The 20,318-nt window shown below is 43.8% G+C and overlaps 1 protein-coding gene across 1 annotated transcript in view; it reads left to right on the top strand.

Annotated features, from left to right (window-relative positions):
• inpp5a (inositol polyphosphate-5-phosphatase A) overlaps positions 1 to 20,318 on the top strand; it is a 268,437-nt gene that overhangs the window by 201,595 nt on the left and 46,524 nt on the right. The gene's annotated exons all lie outside the window — the stretch shown is intronic.

Raw genomic sequence — 20,318 nt, forward strand, 5'->3', positions numbered from 1 at the left:
TGAAAAAAAAATTTGAAAAAAAAATTTTTTTTGAAAAAAAAAAAGTTTTTGAAAAAAAAAATTTTTGAAAAAAATTTTTTTTTACTCTGAAAAAAAAAACGGGAAACGCGTGTGACGTCACATGCGTCAACTCTCAGAACAGCACTGTTCTGAGAACCCGTGGAAAGCTTTTCATCTCTGTCTTCCCAAAACCAGAGAAAGACACAATGTACAGAAATAGGACTTTGTGAGGATAGAAGGTGCCAGTGGGACCCCAAAAAAAGGATTTAAAATAGAAAAAGTGAAAATTCATGGTGTAGGTCCTTTAACAACTTGAACCCTGTGTACTTCGCCGACCAGGGTCCCATACACATTGCTCTGCACTTGGTCCCATCATCTTGAAAATGGCAGATCTACAAGCCAACAACTTGTCGCAACGATCACCTCTTTTTCCAGAATAGGGGCGCTAGGGTTTGTGTGGTTAAACATTCTGCCCATCTCTCTTTCCTCCAAACATTCCACAGCCCTAGTCATCATCGGTCTATACCACAGCTCAGTGTTCAGACCCTTTCATTGCCACCAGCAAGAGAGCAACAAGATGTTTTGTCTCCTTCAGGGTACCCCCCTTCTTACAAATGAGCTCTTGTTGGTGAGAGAAGCATTTTATGCAGAGGAAATTAGGTACAAGCTCTTGGCATGGCCCAAAGTCGGGATGGACAAACGTGCACTTGGGTACTACTGCAGGTTCTGTGTAAGATGATGCATGCTCACTATTCTAAGGAGCCCCATTAGGCTGTGTGTGTGTGTGTGTGTGTGTGTGTGTGTGTGTGTGTGTGTGTGTGTGTGTGTGTGTGTGTGTGTGTGTGTGTGTGTGTGTGTGTGTGTGTGTGTGTGTGTGTGTGTGTGTGTGTGTGTGTGTGTGTACATAGTAAAAGTATAAAAGTAAAATAAGTGTGTTTGTGTGTATGCACATAAATTGCACAATCAGCAGATTGTTAAGGATGACAGGATGACAAGACTCTTGCCTTGTATTTGTTCGCTTTCATCCGTGATGGCTGTCAAGATTATGCTCATAATATTAAAGTACCAAATGTCATTTCTGAAATAATCTAATCAGTCCATCAATCTGACTCGATTCAATGGCTATATTGAATTTTTGTTCCTTATTTTTAAACCGCTACTTTATTCCAAGCAGTGTAATTTCCCTATAAATCATGCATGATCAACTTTCGCTTTGCCCCTCGATTTTTCCTCATCTGTTTGTCTGGTGCTGTTCTCTAGACTGATGGTTTCGCTCCGTCCTTTGTTGGTCAGAATGGACCTGGGCCTTTGAAAACGCAGGAAGGAACAGCTAACTTTTCTTTTTTTATTTGGTGGTCCAAATGAGATGTGGCATAAACTGTGAAGGATAGGGGCTGTCTTTGTGCACTGCTGCATAGAGTCCTGCATGTATGATGTCAGTCTGCAAGACTAATGTACTCTCCTCTGCAAAGCCAGTGCACATTCTGCACAATAATAGTTTTTCTTTCCCAAGGATGGAGGGGGTGCCAACTGCCAAGCAAGTCCCAGGATGGTGCATGTTGTCTCAGGGGTTATGTAATGGTTTACACACGCACACACGCAGACGCGCGCACACACAAACACGCACGCACGCACGCACGCACGCACGCACACACACACACACACACACACACACACACACACACACACACACACACACACACACACGCACACCAGCCAACCAGCAAGCCAGCATTCTTACTACTATCCCCCACTACTGTTTAGTTTAGTTTCTGTGGTCTGCTAGCAGTTGAGTTCACGTTGAGTATTCCATGTGAGATTTCTGTGAGAATCAGTAAATTCGCAATTTGTATCAACTATCGAATTGCCATTTAGATGAAGGAAAGTCTAACGTCATTCAGAATAGAGGACATTGGGTAATTTTGGCTGTGTAGCAAAGTTTAGAATAATAAATGCCGGCGGCCAGAAACAACAGAAGAGCATCGGCGCTGATTAAGAAGTTGCGAGTGTAGAGGTGATATGCTGATGGGTCTCTGGATGGGCAGCTACACTGTCAGTCACAGAGTGATGTTCCTACAGAATGGCTCATTGTAACACAGCTGTAAAAGCCAGCGTTGGCACCCTGGGCTTTTAAACAACTCTGCCCACTGACGTTAAGAGTCGCCGGCGCTCCATTCACACCCAGCGCACAAATAATCCCATCATATTTAAGAGGGCCCATTAAGTGGCACATTGAGAATTCATGGGCCTTTCTCTCTCCAACCCTCCCTCTGTGATTTATCTGTGACGGCCATATTGCCGGGTCTCTTTTCAGAAGGAGTGGCAACTCTTTTTGTCTTAAGAGGAGGCGTGAAACAATGCATCTCGGGCACCATTGCACCGACAAGGCCTCCTCTTTCAGGAGGGGGGCGGGGGGGGGGCCAGAGGGCCGGGGCTGGCCTAACATCTGTTTGTGTCCAGAGCCAGGCGGGACCGGAGCACAGCTCGCCTCGGCGGGCCCCTTCTCCTCTCCCCGGGGGTCTTTGTTCCCGATTTCATGCTATCAGAGCCGCAGCATGTTTTCCTGCGCGGAGCTGTCAGCGGCATAAAGGGCCCAGAGTGGGGGTCACATCAAGAGGGATGGGCATGAAAAATTGGTAAAATGTATCACAAAGCCCACCCACTAGATGGTTGCCTAGCGCCCTGTGGCGGGGTGTCAAGACCCCCTCTCTCCCTCCCCTCCCTCCCCCCTCTATACCTTTCTCCTTCCCAGGGGCGTCACAAGGGGTAGGAAAGTGGGACTGAGTTACCGGGGCCCAAGGTGGTGGTGGAGGGGCCCTAATAACTTTATCTATTGAAAAATAGCAGATATACAAGCACCGAGTGCCGTGCTGCGAGCTTGTAGATCTGCTATTTTTGAAAAGTTGTGAAAATGTGTGAAAATCTTTGAATATATGTGTTTTTTAAGCGAACATTTCTAACTCAAATTTTGCTTCTGGGGGGTCCCTGGAACGAAATATTTTGAGATCGGGGTCCGTGGCCAAATACATATCATCTTGGGGGTCCTTGACATAGGTTTCTTGCACACATTTTCACGATTTAAAAAAAATAGCAGATCTACAAGCTCACGGCACTCGGTTCAATAGTTAACATTCATTGGGGGGCCCGCAGTGAATCCTTGCACCCAGGGCCCAGAATTTGGTGTGACGCCCCTGCTCCTTCCAAAGCCCTTTCCTTGGCTGGATTTACACTCCTCCCTTCCTCTCTCTCTCTCTGTCCCTCCCTCTCTCCCCCTTGCCCTTGCGGACAAGCACATCATTTAGATGAAATGGTGCAAACAAATTAAAGGGTGGTGCTCCAAATGAATCATTGTTCTTGGTTCCGTGGGGAGGGTTGTTTTGTGCCTTTGCGAGGGTCTCTCTCTCCTCACAGTGGCACTCTGGGAGGCAGATTGCTGGTCACCTGCCTTGCCTGACATAAAGCCATTAACTGTAACTCAACCAAGTCAGCATAGGCCAAGGGGTCTTCAACGTTTTCAGGCCAAGAAGGACCCTTTAGCTGAGAGAGAGATGAAGTAGGGACCCCCATCTACATGGAGAGACAGCCGCTGGCCGCCGCGTCCACGTCCATGGACGCGGCCGTGGACGCGTCCATGGACGCGGCCGCGAAAAAAACGGCTGTGGACGCGAGGCCGCGTCCACGGACGCAAACGGCCGGCCGGCCCAGCCGTGGACGCGGCCGTGGACGCGGCCGTGGACGCAGACAGCCGGGGACGCGGCCGTGGACGAGGCCGTGGACGAGGCCGCGGCCGTGGACGCAAACGGCCGGCCGTGGACGAGTCCATGGACGAGGCCGCGAAAAAAAGGCAGCAAAAAAAGAAAAAAAGGGTATCTATTGTATGTATTTTTTGATGGAGAATTCAAATATGACCTTCTTTTTTGCATAGGACAACTCTAACCTGCATCAATTGGTATTTTATAATTGCCAATTGTACCCTATCCATCTAAAAAACAAATTGGATGTCTATGTATGTATTTTTTGATGGAGAATTCAAATATTACCTTCTTTTTGGGATAGGACAACTCTAACCTGCATCAATTGGTATTTTATAATTGCCAATTGTACCCTATCCATCTCAAAAACAAATTGGATGTCTATTGTATGTATTTTTTGATGGGGAATTCAAATGTTACCTTCTTTTTTAGATAGGACAACTCTAACCTGCATCAATTGGTGCATCAACCTACTATCTACCTATCTATCTATCTATCTATCTATCTATCTATCTATCTATCTATCTATCTATCTATACTTCACCTTCAGCCTCAGGAACTTGCACACATGGAACTGTGTCATGACTGTGTCATGGAGCTAAAACAGAGCTATGTTAAATACTCACAATGACTCTGATGGACCAATCAGGGTGGTGGTGGGGGGAGGGATCAACAATAGACAGAAACTGGATAATGCTTTGTTAACTGTCCCACCTAAGTCCCTGCTAGTCTGAACAAACATCACCTTCCCTCTCATAACACTCCTACTACTACTACATTTATATAAAGCTGCTCTTGCATTTGAATTCAAGTCTGACACAAGTTAAGGTTAACTTAGGTAGTATTTCATTTTGCTGGCTTTTAGGGTCTGTGTGTGAGTGTGTAGGCTCACAAATTATTATAATTGTCATTAAGTGACTCTATCTATCTATCCATCCATCCATCCATCCATCCATCCATCCATTTATACTTACTGTTTACATTTTCTATAAATATTTATTTCTATATAAAACTCAGTTGTGTGGAGTTATTGTGTGCCTTTTCTTGTAGCTAAAGAGTCCATTTGTTCACTAGACATTAAGTCAAGGTTACTATTTTGAGTTGAAGCTAAGTGTTTTATTGCTTTGTGGTTTAACATGATTTAAAAGGCAAATTCATTGTTATGGTTACTTTAGAAGACTGCTTTTGCATTCATGAGTTAAAAAGAGAGCCAAGCTAATTCAAAGAGTTAAGTTAAAGGAACACAAAACATGACCTAACTCACAGCTGCCATTGGACAGACAGTTACAACATACTCTTATCTTTCACAGAACAGACAATTATCATTTATTTGATCTATTTGAGACTATGTAGCTGCTCTAGGGGAAATAGAGCATTATATCAGCCTATTCAATTGATAATGACCAATGGGTGCCAGTTTCTAAGTAGTTAAAGCATATTAACATAACAATATATGTGGCCTAGACATGGATATTGCCCAATCAACTCGTAATCTACAGAAATGTCCACCACATCACACAGTATAAAACCTAGTAGGCTTAGTGGATTACCTATGTTAAATCATGTCAGGTTAGTTTGGTTCAAGGTTCAAGTATAATAATTTATGAGACAAAAATGTAAACAGCACAAATGTACAATCACATCTAGGCTAGAATGATAACATAAAGTCCTGACTACTCCTTGTTATTGTGGTCCTAAATACTACAATGATTAGTTTGGATGCATTGCTTCTATCATGTCCAATTAAAAATAAATACATCACATACATACAGAAATCTGCCTTCTCCTGTATTGTATTAGTGACATTCATTATAAATAGTAAAATAACAGGACAGAGCAAAAAAGGCCTCTGTTGTGTCTTTATCTGATCACATGCAATCAGACACTCACACTGCACAGCAATATATAAACTTTATTACAGGCCCACAGGGTAAGAAGACAATACATTACAAAGATAATAATAAAAAAACAACAACAACAGAGAGTACATTCACCGAGCCCCACTGGAGCTAAAGAGGCACTCATGCCAGTGTCCACTAATGGTAGACGTGTACCTGACAGAGCTACATCCAGGGTCTGTCATCAGTCTCTGGAACAATCTGAAACAATGTATCTTTCCTGTGGCTGTTATAATGAACACAAACAGATCAGAAAGTAATTTAACATACAACAATGTAAGGGATTCCTTTCTATTAAAAGCAAAAATCATCACCGGGTCAAAGTTGTTGCGTGGTTCTCCCCATATAAAGGCATGTAGGTAACAGTAACATGATATTATGACATGAATGATAAAAGTAATGTTTAAACACTTTGATGTGTGTGAGTTTATCTGGAGACTTACTCAGTCTGTGACTTACAGAGATCTTGCTGGTCTTTGGGTTCCACCTGTTCATCAGAATTGCCGCTGGTGCCGTCTAGAGATTTCATCTTCACTTGAAGTCTGGAGTCTTGAAATGATGTACAGTGTATTCTGGACAGTTGTGGACACTCTGCAACTAACCTAACCTAACACACACTATGTGTTAATGTTGATCAATATAATAATGTACAAATACAAAGTTAAGTAGACCTAAGTAAGAAATAGTAAATAGGCTACATTGTAATAATACATTGAAGGGGAAAATGTAGAAAAACAAATGCAACTCAGCATTGAATTTATGGCAAACATTTTGCTACTCAACCCTTTCCAAATAATATACAATTAGGAAGTGGGATGTTCCACTTAGAAAGAGAAAGAATTAATGAAATATTACATTTTAAAAAAGCTAGAAGACTCACCTATTATAGTAACCATGTGAATTGCTAATAATGTTATGGGTCAGATGTGTAAAGATCTATCACATTGTATTGTTCTTTTCAGACTCAACAATAATAATGATGATGTTACTTAAATGCTGATCAATGTGTGAATCTGGCTCTTATCAGGTGTGTGTTTTCTCTCCCTGTCCTGTGCTGTCCTCAGTTAAACCAAGACATTGCTGTTGTGACCAATGTGGAAAAAGCCTTCAGCTCAATTTATTATCTCAAAGTAGACCAGAGAATTCATACCGGAGTGAAGCCATTCAGCTGTGAACAATGTGGGAAGTATTTTGCTCGGTCTGGACAATTAAAAGATCATAAGCGTTCACATACTGGAGAGAAACCTTATTGTTGTGACCAGTGTGGGAAAAGATTTGTTCAAAAGGGGATTTTAAAAGAACACCAGAGAATTCACACTAGAGAGAAGCCCTATTGCTGTGACCAGTGTGGGAAAAGCTTTACTCGATTGTCTTATCTCAAAATACATGAACGAATTCACACAGGAGAGAAACCATACAGCTGTGTCCAATGTGGGGAAAAGTTCAGTTTAATGGCTGCTCTGAAAGTACACCAGAGATTTCACACTGAAGAAAAGCCTTACTGCTGTGAACACTGTGGCAAACGTTTCACTGTAAAATCTAGCTTCGTACAACACAAGAAGATTCACACTTGAGAGAGACCTTACTGCTGTCACCAATGTGGGAAAAGGTTCACTCTGAAGACGGCTCTGAAAAGACACCTGAAAATCCACACTGGTGAGAAGCCATATACTGCTGTGTCCAGTGTGAGAAAAGGTTCAGTGATATGCATCATCTCAAAGCACACCAGAAAAATCACACTGGAAAGAAACCTTATTGCTGTGACCAGTGTGGAAAGAGCTTTCCTAGACTGGAACATATCAAAATACACCAACAAATTCACACCGGAGAGAAACCTTATATCTGTAACCAATGTGGGGAAAGCTCTGTCAGGTACTCGTCTACCGTTAGAGGACACTGGCATGAGTGCCTCTTTAGCTCCGGTGGGGCTTGGTGAATGTACTCTCTGTTGTTGTTTTTTTAAATTATTATCTTTGTAATTTATTGTCTTCTTACCCTGTGGGCCTTGAGCCTGTAATAAAGTATTGCTGTGCAGTGTGAGTGTCTGATTGCATGTGATCAGATAAAGACACAACAGAGGCCTTTTTTGCTCTGTCCTGTTATTTTGCTATTTATAATGAATGTCACTAATACAATACAGGAGAAGGCAGATTTCTGTATGTATGTGATGTATTTATTTTTAATTGGACATGATAGAAGCAATGCATCCAAACTAATCATTGTAGCATTTAGGACCACAATAACAAGGAGTAGTCAGGACTTTATGTTATCATTCTAGCCTAGATGTGATTGTACATTTGTGCTGTTTACATTTTTGTCTCATAAATTATTATACTTGAACCTTGAACCATAACCTGACATGATTTAACATAGGTAATCCACTAAGCCTACTAGGTTTTATACTGTGTGATGTGGTGGACATTTCTGTAGATTACGAGTTGATTGGGCAATATCCATGTCTAGGCCACATATATTGTTATGTTAATATGCTTTAACTACTTAGAAACTGGCCACCATTGGTCATTATCAATTGAATAGGCTGATATAATGCTCTATTTCCCCTAGAGCAGCTACATAGTCTCAAATAGATCAAATCAATGATAATTGTCTGTTCTGTGAAAGATAAGAGTATGTTGTAACTGTCTGTCCAATGGCAGCTGTGAGTTAGGTCATGTTTTGTGTTCCTTTAACTTAACTCTTTGAATTAGCTTGGCTCTCTTTTTAACTCATGAATGCAAAAGCAGTCTTCTAAAGTAACCATAACAATGAATTTGCCTTTTAAATCATGTTAAACCACAAAGCAATAAAACACTTAGCTTCAACTCAAAATAGTAACCTTGACTTAATGTCTAGTGAACAAATGGACTCTTTAGCTACAAGAAAAGGCACACAATAACTCCACACAACTGAGTTTTATATAGAAATAAATATTTATAGAAAATGTAAACAGTAAGTATAAATAAATGGATGGATGGATGGATGGATGGATGGATGGATAGATGGATAGATAGATAGAGTCACTTAATGACAATTATAATAATTTGTGAGCCTACACACTCACACACAGACCCTAAAAGCCAGCAAAATGAAATACTACCTAAGTTAACCTTAACTTGTGTCAGACTTGAATTCAAATGCAAGAGCAGCTTTATATAAATGTAGTAGTAGTAGTGTTGTGAGAGGGAAGGTGATGTTTGTTCAGACTAGCAGGGACTTAGGTGGGACAGTTAACAAAGCATTATCCAGTTTCTGTCTATTGTTGATCCCTCCCCCCACCACCACTTTGATTGGTCAATCAGACTCATTGTGAGTATTTAACATAGCCCTGTTTAGCTCCATGACACAGTCATGACACAGTTCCATGTGTGCAAGTTCCTGAGGCTGAACTCTCTTCTGGACTAAAGGTGAAGAATAAATAGATAGATAGATAGATAGATAGATAGATAGATAGATAGATAGAAAGTAGATTGATGCACCAATTGATGCAGGTTAGAGTTGTCCTATCTAAAAAAGAAGGTAACATTTGAATTCCCCATCAAAAAATACATACAATAGACATCCAATTTGTTTTTGAGATGGATAGGGTACAATTGGCAATTATAAAATACCAATTGATGCAGGTTAGAGTTGTCCTATGCAAAAAAGAAGGTCATATTTGAATTCTCCATCAAAAAATACATACAATAGACACCTTTTTTTTTTTTTTTTCGTAGCCTTTTTTTCGCGGCCTCATCCATGGACGCGTCCACGGCCGGCCGTTTGCGTCCACGGCCGCGGCCTCGTCCACGGCCGCGTCCCCGGCCGTCTGCGTCCACGGCCGCGTCCACGGCCGCGTCCACGGCCGGGACGGCCGGCCGTTTGCGTCCGTGGACGCGGCCTCGCGTCCACAGCCGTTTTTTTCGCGGCCGCGTCCATGGACGCGTCCACGGCCGCGTCCATGGACGTGGACGCGGCGGCCAACGGCTCTTGCTGTCTACATGTTGTATAAAACTGTGTTGCAGATTTTCATCGATTTCATAGATAGTTTCATAAACTTGTTTGACAGAACTGTCGTCAGTCTGTTAGATTCGTGTTGATGTGTTTTTCTTTCAGACTTTTAACCACTTAAATTACTAAACATGACCTTTCACTCTGTAATTGGTCTGCTCTTTTTTACCTCTTCACCAAACCTATTTGCCAGAGAAAGTTCTCTAGTTTGCTAGTTCTCCACAGAAAAGGGATGTTGTTCATTGAAAATAATGATCCTATCACACAAAGATTTGGTGGCCCCCCTGTAGTAACTCTGAGGACCCCCTAGGGGTCCCAGAGCCCCTGTTGAAGAAGGGTGGGGAAAAAAAGTTTTGGATTATAATTCTGCCTGGTTTGTAGATTTTACCTTCATCCTATGAGAATGAACCTATAGCACTTCATTTAAGAATATACACAGGATGTAACCCAGTTCCTCAGAACTATTTAAACAATGTCTTGTAAATCATATGCGCTAGGACATTTATTTTAAGCTTAGTCTTAGTCTTTACAAGTCTTTCTATGAATGTGTGAATATGTTAGTGTGTGTACTCTGCTGCACTCTCAACACCTTAGCCTTCTGAAGAAGGGAGAAAAACAAGACCTCCCATTAACTGTTTGCTGCTGATCTTTATTGAGCAGCGAGGTAATGAACTCCCCAGAATGTGTTTTTATTGGACCGCAACTAATCACTGATCACCGATTGGGCCTTCGATATTTTCTAATTGACCCCAGCAACAACAAATTCCCCCAACCCCATTTCCATCAAATTGATCTTCCAGCGAGGCTTGCGGTGGTACAGGTACATTTAACAGACGCACAATGTCCTCCAAGTACTTAGCAGGCATTTATACTCTTATCAATACCAGTGCGTTTGGCAGGTTCTATAATCATTGCCTCGAGGTTGGATTTTAATTTGTTTTCTTGTTCACAGGATTAATGTCCTTATTAAGCCGAGATGTGAATTCAAGAAAAAAAAAAAACCAGTTGAATGGCCATTGCATCGCCATTCGCTGTTTATAGCCTCAAAGCTGCCTATTGGGAGTGTAACAAGTGAAACCATGCAACCATTCAAATGAATTCCACATTAGGAGCACTGGGTGGTTGGACTGTATGGCCTTATTGAGAGAGAGGCCTTCAGTGAGAGCCGTGTTACGTTAAACAGCCTTGCCGACATCTGCCGCAATTGGTTTCAAAGTGCTGACTTAAATTGGCAGCGGGGGGGCGGTTTCTCTGATTAAATCTCTCATTAGGTTCTCTTTGTACAGGTGGCAGTAATGTGTCGAGAGGCCTGGCAATGAGACAATGTGCTTCTCTTACGGCCGGTCCTAATACGCCACAGGAGAGCCCACCCTCTTTTTACTGCCACTGCTTTACACACAGACCACAGTCACAATGAAGCATCTGGTGGCCTTTTCCTGTGGAGAAAGCTTTCCATGGCCTTTGTGTCTGCAAAATGTGTGTGGGTGTGTGTGTGTGTGTGTGTGAGGGAGAGAGAGAGAGAGAGTTTGCATTTGTGTCTTTTAGTTAATGTGTGAAAGAGAGAGAGAGAGAGAGAGAGAGAGAGTGTGCATGTGATTTTTTTTTATAGAATCAAGTGTAATTGTGTGTGTGGCGCTTGTAATGACAGGGTGCTTGCTCCCATCTTGGAGTCTTGTGCATGTGTATGCGTTCGCGCGTGCGTGCGTGCGTGCGTGGGTGTGCCCGTGGATGTGTGTGTGTGTGTGTATAGAACCCCCCAGTAGCGGCAGGTCACGGGGGTCAAAGTGATGAATTTTTATGGGCCTGTTCCTTGTGTTTCAGGCCTGTCCCTTTCTCTGCGCGCTGCACTGCCTCTCAAAGACATCCATGCAGGGCAATTTGTCCTGCGAGGCCTGGCAGAATGGACCGGCAGAGGAGTTAAATACCAGGGGGGGAGAACACACACACACACACACACACACACACACACTCACACACACTCTCACAAAACATACACATCCATACATTCATGCACGCACACACATAGAGACACACACACTCGCACGCACACACACACCCCTTCGTCCTGTTGTCCCAAATGATTTGTGGCCTGTCCATTACCCATTCCGAGTGGGACAAACGCTCTCTTTTGCGAGGTCCTGAAAGGTAACAAGAATGGCAGGCCCTCGAAAAGCGCGCCATTGTTTTAGAAGAAGTTTCCCAGATGTTATAATGCAACAAGATAAATAGGGAGCGCACATTTTTATCGCTACCTCGCGCGCCCTTTTACCTCTCCGGGGGCGGCTGGCTCTGGGGTGGTGGGCGTGGTAGGTGACCACCGCCGGACCCCCTACGACGACGCAGCCCTGCCAGCAACCCTCTCTCACACATACACTCTCTCTGGAGAGGGTTCATGGGAAGCGGAGGAGAGTGTGTGCATTGTGTGCGTTGCGGTTGACTTCTAGTGGCTGCCGAAGGCTTCTCAGGGTCAGCCATTGACCACTAGTGGGTCATGGATAGGCTATGCCAAGGGTCTTCAACAAGGGGGTCCGGGACCCCTAAGGGGTCCTCAGAGTTACTACAGGGGGGCCACCAAATCTTTCTGAGGAGAACTCTCAACACCTCGTGCTGCGAGGCGTTGAGAGCTTGTAGATCGGCTATTTTTGGCAAATAGGTTTGGTGTAGATAGTGAAAACGTCAAATGTACAAATGTATCTGCAATTTAAGTGGTTAAATGTCTGAAAAAACACATTAACAAGAATCCAACATAGACTGATGACAGTGCTTTCATGAAATCGATGAAAATCTGCAACACAATTGTATACAGTATTGGGGGTCCCTGCTTTATCTTCCTCACAGTTAAGGGGTCCTTGGCCTAAAAACATTGAAGACCCCTGGGCTATGCTAGCATCCTACAGGAGAGACCCCTTTCGGGGGCGATAATATGTGTACTCGAGTCCATCCGTGTGCTTCCATGTTAAGTCCTCTTGCTAGGTGTGGCAGTGATGAATCCACTGCGTTGCGTAGGATTAATTAGCCTGCTGTTGGGAAAGAGTGGATATCTCTGGCCGCTGTCCAGGCAGATGGGGCAGGGAGGGGTCGCCGCTGATTTACCGGCCGTCCCGTGTAATAGCTGGCAGGGGAACAAGGGGCCAGATTTGTTTTTGCCCACGTCGGGTTCCCCCTTGACCCTCTCGGGCAGAGGTAGCAATCATGAACGCCGGTAGACAGACGTGATGAAGGGGGTTCAGTCGGGCTGTGGAACAACGGGGGAAGCAATGGAAGACGCTCTACTGTACCGCCTCAGGCTAAAACCTGCCAGCCCGCGCTGCCTGCTGGCAAACCCCACCTTAGTTGGCAGCCCCTGCTTTACGTGGCAGCGAGGAAAATAATGGCACATTGTGACAATGATGCTCCCGGGGGCAAAAAGGGTGGCGCCCCCTGTCTCCTATTTCTCTGGTAATGAAGGATGAAAACTGAGGTCATTGTCCTCACATTTATGTATCTCTCTCTCTCATTTGCTCCTCATTATCTATGTCTCTCTCTCTCTCTCACTCCCCCCCCCCCTTCCCCCTTCCCAATTGAGATTTAATTGCTTTACCCTAAATGCACTCCATGGTTTATCATATTAGGTGGAATGGCAGTTTAGTGAGTAGCGTGGCATGGTAATGAAGCCAGCCAGTGAGTGAGAGGAGAATGAGCTGCATTCAGGTTGGCAACAAGTGTTGCCACCCTGCTGTGCCCCACAGCACCCGCGGTCATCAGGGCAAACGCTGCATAATAATGTTAGCTATGCTGTGCCTGCATACTTATACTAATATACAAATCAGAAATTACATTAACACTTATGCCTCATTTACACCCCATCACGTTTTGAGCTTCTAGATCTGATATGTCCAATAGGGGACAGTATAAATCATTCGGATAGAAAAATAATATGCTCTGATTATCTTTATTGCCGTTAAACTGGGTTTGGTAGGAATGACTAAATAGACGCCACGTGATGGGATAGAGCTCTGTGCCGAATAAAACCGATACATCACGTGGACATGGAGTGTGTGTTTGTGGCCACTAGAGCACCATAGATTGTTGAGACTGCATTGATCGTTATATAGTCGAGATGCACGTTGGCATCAGTTCATCAGTCATAAGCACTGCGACTCTTGTGCCAGAATGATTGTGTGCAAGTCTGGTGGGTGATGTTGTGCTGTTTGTTTGTGTCGGTACACAATAAAATCCTGAATGTTAATTTCAACGCCCAGAGTTTGCCGTGTTGGCTAAACGGATCGACTCCATCTGTCCGCGGGGCAGGCCGAGTGACAGGAGGCTTGGTTTGTGTCTGAGTGTGTGTGTGTGTGTGTGTGTGCCTGCCTGTGTATTTGTGTGTGCGTGTGTGCGTGTGTGTGTGCGTGTGTGTGTGCGCGTGCATGGCTCTTTGGTCTTTGAAGTGGGACAGATTGCTTTAACCTCTCCTCAAAAGAGAGCATCTGGAATAGAGAGCTCCTTTTAAACAGGCGCTTCCTCCAGCGACAGTCATGAGATTACCCTCCATTGAAGCGCACAGCCAATGCTTTCCTTGCTTCAACTTCTCATCCCCGGACCCTCCCCCTCACCCTGCACCCTGGCGCTCCACAAACACTCAGTGTTCTCCTCCAACCCCACGACACATGGGCCGCAATGCAAACAATTTTTTACTTTTTTTAAAATATTTTTTATCCCACGATTTTGTAACCCATTTTTTTCACCCAGTGCCTGGTTTCTGCTCTCCCTCTGCCACGCCTGGGGAGCCCCGCCTGGCCAGGGGGAGGCGGTATAGTAACCAGGACTAGTACTGCATGTTTTTATGAGGGTATCTACCCTAGGAGACACGGGGAGAACATGCAAACTCCACACATAAAGGCCCTTTTGCCAAACCCACCTAAAAGGGTGTGGGCACTGATGATGACACGGAGGAGGAAGCCGCAATGCAAACTCAACTTTGTGGAAGATCCGTTATGAGAGGCCGCTCGCTGCTGAAGGTGCGAACGGCAAAGACACAGCCTCGTTTTTTTCCCCTAACCGTTCCAGCCAACGTTATAGCTCTCTGTTTTCTTTTGCCCGTTTTTTCCTCCATCTTTGTCCTGCTCCCTCCCTCAAGGCTTAATTCCCATGTATCAAATGGGCTGGCAATTGCACTCCAAACGAATCATGTTAATATCATAATATCATTTGGAAGAGCGTGTTTGTGAGGTAATATGCTTAGGAAACAGTTGCTTTGATGGGCCAACTTAGAGAGAGAGAGAGAGATCTCTGTTCAGTGCGGGCCCCGCTCCACCATGCCCTCCTCATATCAACCCTGCAGTCACATTACCTCTAAGCCCTTATTACCAGAGGCATGACCTGAGGAATCAAGACCTGAGGTTAAGTTCTGGTCAACATCTGTCTAGGGATGGGACGATACGCGGTATTATCGTTCATTATCGATAATCGTTTTATCATCGTGATAAAAAACACTCGCGATAATCGTATCGTGGAGATTGAATTTATCGTGATATCGTCCTCCGTCATGCACTGGGATCAATTCACCTTTTATTTGCCAAGCTGCGTATCCGGCACACATCCGGTACTTGGTACTTTTTGGCAAATGTCTTTGCCAAAAAATAGCCGATCTACAAGCTCACAATGTGTTGCGTTGCGACACGACACAACACGTTGTGAGCTTGTAGATCTGCTATTTTTTTGGCATACGTTCTGTTCCATCCCAGGATAATGGATTTCGATTATCGCTATAATATCGTAAATTGAGATTTCTTTTGTCACAATAATCGTGATATGACATTTTCATATCGTCCCATCCCTACATCTGTCCCATAACACCACACACACACACACACACACACACACACACACACACACACACACACACACACCTCGTTCACTCAGGCCATGGAGTTGGAAAGTGTTAATGCTTTTTCTCTTGATTAATATCTTGTTCTACACGAGCACCTGGGTTGTGCTGGCAGGGGGACAGAAGGAACATCCCTGCAGTGATCTGGTGCTAAGCGGCTGCATCATGGGGTCTCATTTACTCTCTGCTCTTGGTCACTCTGTGTTGGGTCCGGCGCTGACAGAATGCACAGGATGGGTGCAGGGGCGTCACAAGGGGGGGGGGGGGGGGGGGGGGTCGAGTGGGACTGAGTTACTAGGGCCCAAGGTGGAAGGGCCTTAGTTATTTTATACTTTAGCTCGGTGCCGCGCTGCGAGCTTGTAAATCTGCTATTTTTGAAAAGTCGTGAAAATGTGTGCAAAAATATACATGTTTTTTAAGCAAACTTTTGTGACTCGGATTTTGATTCTGGGGGGTCCCTGGAACTAAATATTTTGAGATGGGGGTCCGTGGCCAAATACATATAATTTTGGGGGTCCTTCACATGAAAAGGTTTGAGCACCACTGACACAGAAACATAGATTTTTCAAAACGTAGAAGGATTTGAAATATTCAAAGACTTGCACAAATGTTCACGATTCTTCAAAAATAGCAGATCTACAAGCTCGCAGTGAGCTTGTATATCTGCTATTTTTCAATAGTTAAAGCACAAAATCAATAGTTAAAGCGACACCCCTGTGGGTAGGTGGGACGGGCGGAGAGAGGGGTGGGGGTTGGGGGCTGTTTTTCACAGAGGTGTCTCCTGTCTCAGGGCACAACAGGAGGGGAGCAGTGATCAATGGCGTGCAATCATCTGCCACTGATCGCCATGACACACTGATCGGTCATAGTCAATGAACATATGAATGGATAAATCAATTCACCACCACCACCACAGTTCTACAGGCATTACGCCGGGCAGACTGGACGTGTCAGATGGCGGAGTGGACATAAGAATGGTGCCACGCGTTACAATCTATTTGCGTTTATTTAACTACTTAAATTCTATACACGTAGTTGACATGGTTGGAGTTGCTACTGGGCCTCCTACTTTTTTCCCTCTGCACTAAATATATTTGCCGAAAATAGCTGATTTACAAGCACACAACACGTCACATTATGTAAAGATCTGCTCTTTTTTGCCTAGTCTCGTTGTTGGCTCACTTAATTTTCAAATGCTGAATGAAGTGCTGAAAATGAAGTGTTGAGAATGTGAAGAAAACGAATGTTTGCCCCCCATTTTGCGTTTGCAGTCATGGAAATAATTCCTACTGTCAGCTTGCTGCTTTGCAAAAATAGGAAAATATATTAAAGAACAGAAATTACAAACAGATGACTTGCGTTCGCAACCTTTGCAAGGCGCAGATACGGGACATTTTGACTTTGAACCTATGCAACACTCATCTATTTTTAGAAAAAGATGTAGGGCAGTAATGTCTGTCTGAAACATTTGATTTGCACCCAGGAATCCGAACAGAATGTCCAACAATAACAACATAACATTAGCTTAATTGTCTTTTTCCCCCTAGTCGATGCTCTCATGCAGGGACATGGATGCAAAACCATTGTGCAACCATTGATCTCACTGAGAATTATTTAATTCCATTACTATCCAATTCAAAGTCTACATTCAGTCATGTAAGTAACATTCACCGTTTGCATTCCAGCAACCGATTCTTTGACCTAAACCTCACTTGCTGGATTGCAGAAATCATTTGAACATGAATGGAGGCTCTACGTATTTCTGCCTTCCAAATATCAATGCTGTGTTTCTTTCAGACCAATAAGCTGTGCTAGTTCTTGGCCGCCGTGCTGCCTGTGAATTGGCCTGGGATTTATTTGTGCCTTGCACACATTTTGGATTTGCAAAGCAGGCGACAGAAGGAGGCTCACAAGGAAAAATAAGAGGAACCCAATACGCAGTAAAATCCTGAGTAATAATTTGTAGTGTACAAATATAACCCCATGGACCTGTAAGGGTCCATTTGGTTACATGTGTACACTTTCAGAGTTACAAGTAGATGAATTAACACAGAGGATTTGGTAATTGTGGGTCCATTTTGTGCCACATTTCAATTCAACAGAAGTCATTTTTGTGCCATAATAAAATAATATTGCACCGCGAGGCGTTGTGTGCTTTTAGATCTGCTGTTTTCACTACTTTTGTGATGGCCTTGTCTGATGATCAAGGTTTTACTTCACGGAAAAACATACAAATTTGAAACTTGGAGATACGAGGTTTCTGCCCGACAGTGACAATATTCTCATCATATCCCTCACCCTCCATAGAATACCCATTAATAGTCATATAGCTAGTCATAAATTACAGAGATCAGTATTTAGCTTGAAAGGCTTATCTGATTCTCCTGTCGTTTCTGTCACTGATATCTAGAATGTATAGAACATTTTAAGTGGCTCAGCAACAATACCAGAGTTCCACATTTGGTACGTTAATCAGTAAAAAAGAAGAATTGTGAAAAATGACTTTTTTTCCTGGCTTGTCTGAAGTGTTGGGTACAGCTACAATGACTTTTTGACAGGGAAAGTATCTCCGGCTTGCCCTTCTCCCTAGCCTCTTCTTTGGCCCTATTCATTGCACAAAGCAGCTTAAGCGCACTTAAGCGCATTAGCATTTGGCTGCCAGGGGACCATATTGACCCTGCATTTGGAAGGCCTAAATGAGTGAAAGATGGAGCGATTTGTTAGGGCTTTAGAAAGTTGCTTTTGGGGGGACGTGGAGTGGGGGGGTTGGGGGGGGGGGGGGCTGGTTGAGGAGGTGGGGGGGATCCGCAGGTTGGGGGTGGGGTGGGCGACTTGAGGATGGTTGCTTCACTTTCTCGTGTTTTTCTTCTGTGGTCCGAAGCAGGACAGATTTGTGACATTTCAGTCTTCTAAAGGGCCTTTTTTTTTCTCCGGACTGTTATATTGGCTTGACCCGATTATCTAATCTGTGCTTTGAATTTCAATCAGGTTGCTGTCCTGTCCCTTGCAGTGTGGTATGATGGGAACCACTGGCCGGAGGATTACCTCATTCAACCAGTCTTCAAACACAGATGGTCGAATGTTTAACTAATTGTTAAAAGAGAGTCCACAAAGGGGAATTTAAGCATGCACACGGTCCATAGGGTCAGTACATAGAGCTGAATAAAGAGGGGGGGGACAGTGAGGTGGTACTTTGTAGAACAGTCCTTTAAAAAGAATCTTTCAAATGCGTAGCGGTGTGTGCTGTATGGTGTTTTGTACTAGGGGTTGTGTGATACAGTAGATGGCCTCTCATCATTATCAACTGCCATAGATGTGTATGAACATTGTGTGTGTGTGTGTGTGTGTGTGTGTGTGTGTGTGTGTGTGTGTGTGTGTGTGTGTGTGTGTGTGTGTGTGTGTGTGTGTGTGTGTGTGTGTGTGTGTGTGTGTCTTTCACTCAACCCTGGGGAGACATTGAGGAGTGAACAAGTGAACTGATTCAACTTCAAGCATGCTGTGTTGAGTATGTGTACGTGTGTGTGTGTGTGTGTGTGTGTGTGTGTGTGTGTGTGTGCATGTGCATAACTTTACGGTGTATATGCTGCAGATTTTCTCATCTGCATTCTAGGTTTTATTTGTGTGATCTTTTACCAACATGTCCTTTTTAGTGTGGTTGCCCTAACGCGGCAACAAAACTATAGTACTTGTCTGACTTTCTTACATCTTTCCATCTTTCTTGCCGGATAAACTTTATTTTGCCGCGCTACCCCTCCCACAGTTTTTGCGGCACACACTCGGCTTCATCGGAAATCGTGTGCTTGCATTTTTCCAATAGATACGTTATATAATTTAATTTATATTAATTTATTTGTGAATTTGTTTTCTCCTTTGACTTGAATGGGAAATTCAAAAATGTCACTTTTCCCAAATATGGAAATGACTGACATCATAGTTGTCTGGATAGATAGGTCACATGAGACTGACACAGTATGCCCATATATGGTCATTCCAAGATATGGGCTTAATATTGTTGACATCAAGGATCTCCATATATGGGCATAAAAGAGACAAGGACTGACACAGAGAGCTACATATAATGGCCATTAATTTATTAGTGAACTCATTTTCCCTATTGACTTGAATGGGGAGAATTCTAATGGTAAGACGAAATACATTTTGCAAGTGTGACTCGCGTCACGGCAACCACACTTGCAATTTCCCAGAATTGCATCTTTCTAGTTTCAGGATATGTTTTTTTGTTTCGTTTTCATCGCCTGTTCTCGTTTTAAGGGAAGATGGCTGTCGTTCTCAGGGACGTGCAGAGAATATTAGAGAGGCAGGGGCTGACATTTCTAAAAGGGCCTTTTGGTGGAAATATCGAAAATAGCCGACCTCCAAGCTTGTCAGCTTGGAGGTCTGCTATTTTCGGTGCTTGATACCACACTGAACTAAGCATAATCAAGTCAATACTGGAGATGTGGCGTAACGGCATGGATTTCTACACAGAGAGGGCAATTCTTTCAACATAAGATGCTGCATTCAAGTTCAGGAGAGTTTAGACAAGGCAATTCTCTTGAATGCTGCCTTCAGGTATGGCATGGAAAGAGGGCATTTGCATTTCTTTCACCACAGTAAAAACTGCATTCGTGGTCTGGAGAGGGCACTTTTTTACAGACGGATAAAAGGGCAAGGGCTCAAGCCCCCTTTGATGTCTATGTGTGCACGTGCCTGGTCGCTCTGCTTCTTTCCTGTTTTATGCGATCACGTCCCTCGTTTAACCTTTCTCTCTCTCTCTCTCTCTCTCTCTCTCTCTCTCTCTCTCTCTCTCTCTCT

Source organism: Nannobrachium achirus, assembly GCF_963921795.1.
Source record: "Nannobrachium achirus genome assembly, chromosome: 13".
In the NCBI taxonomy this organism is placed as follows: Eukaryota; Metazoa; Chordata; class Actinopteri; order Myctophiformes; family Myctophidae; genus Nannobrachium; species Nannobrachium achirus.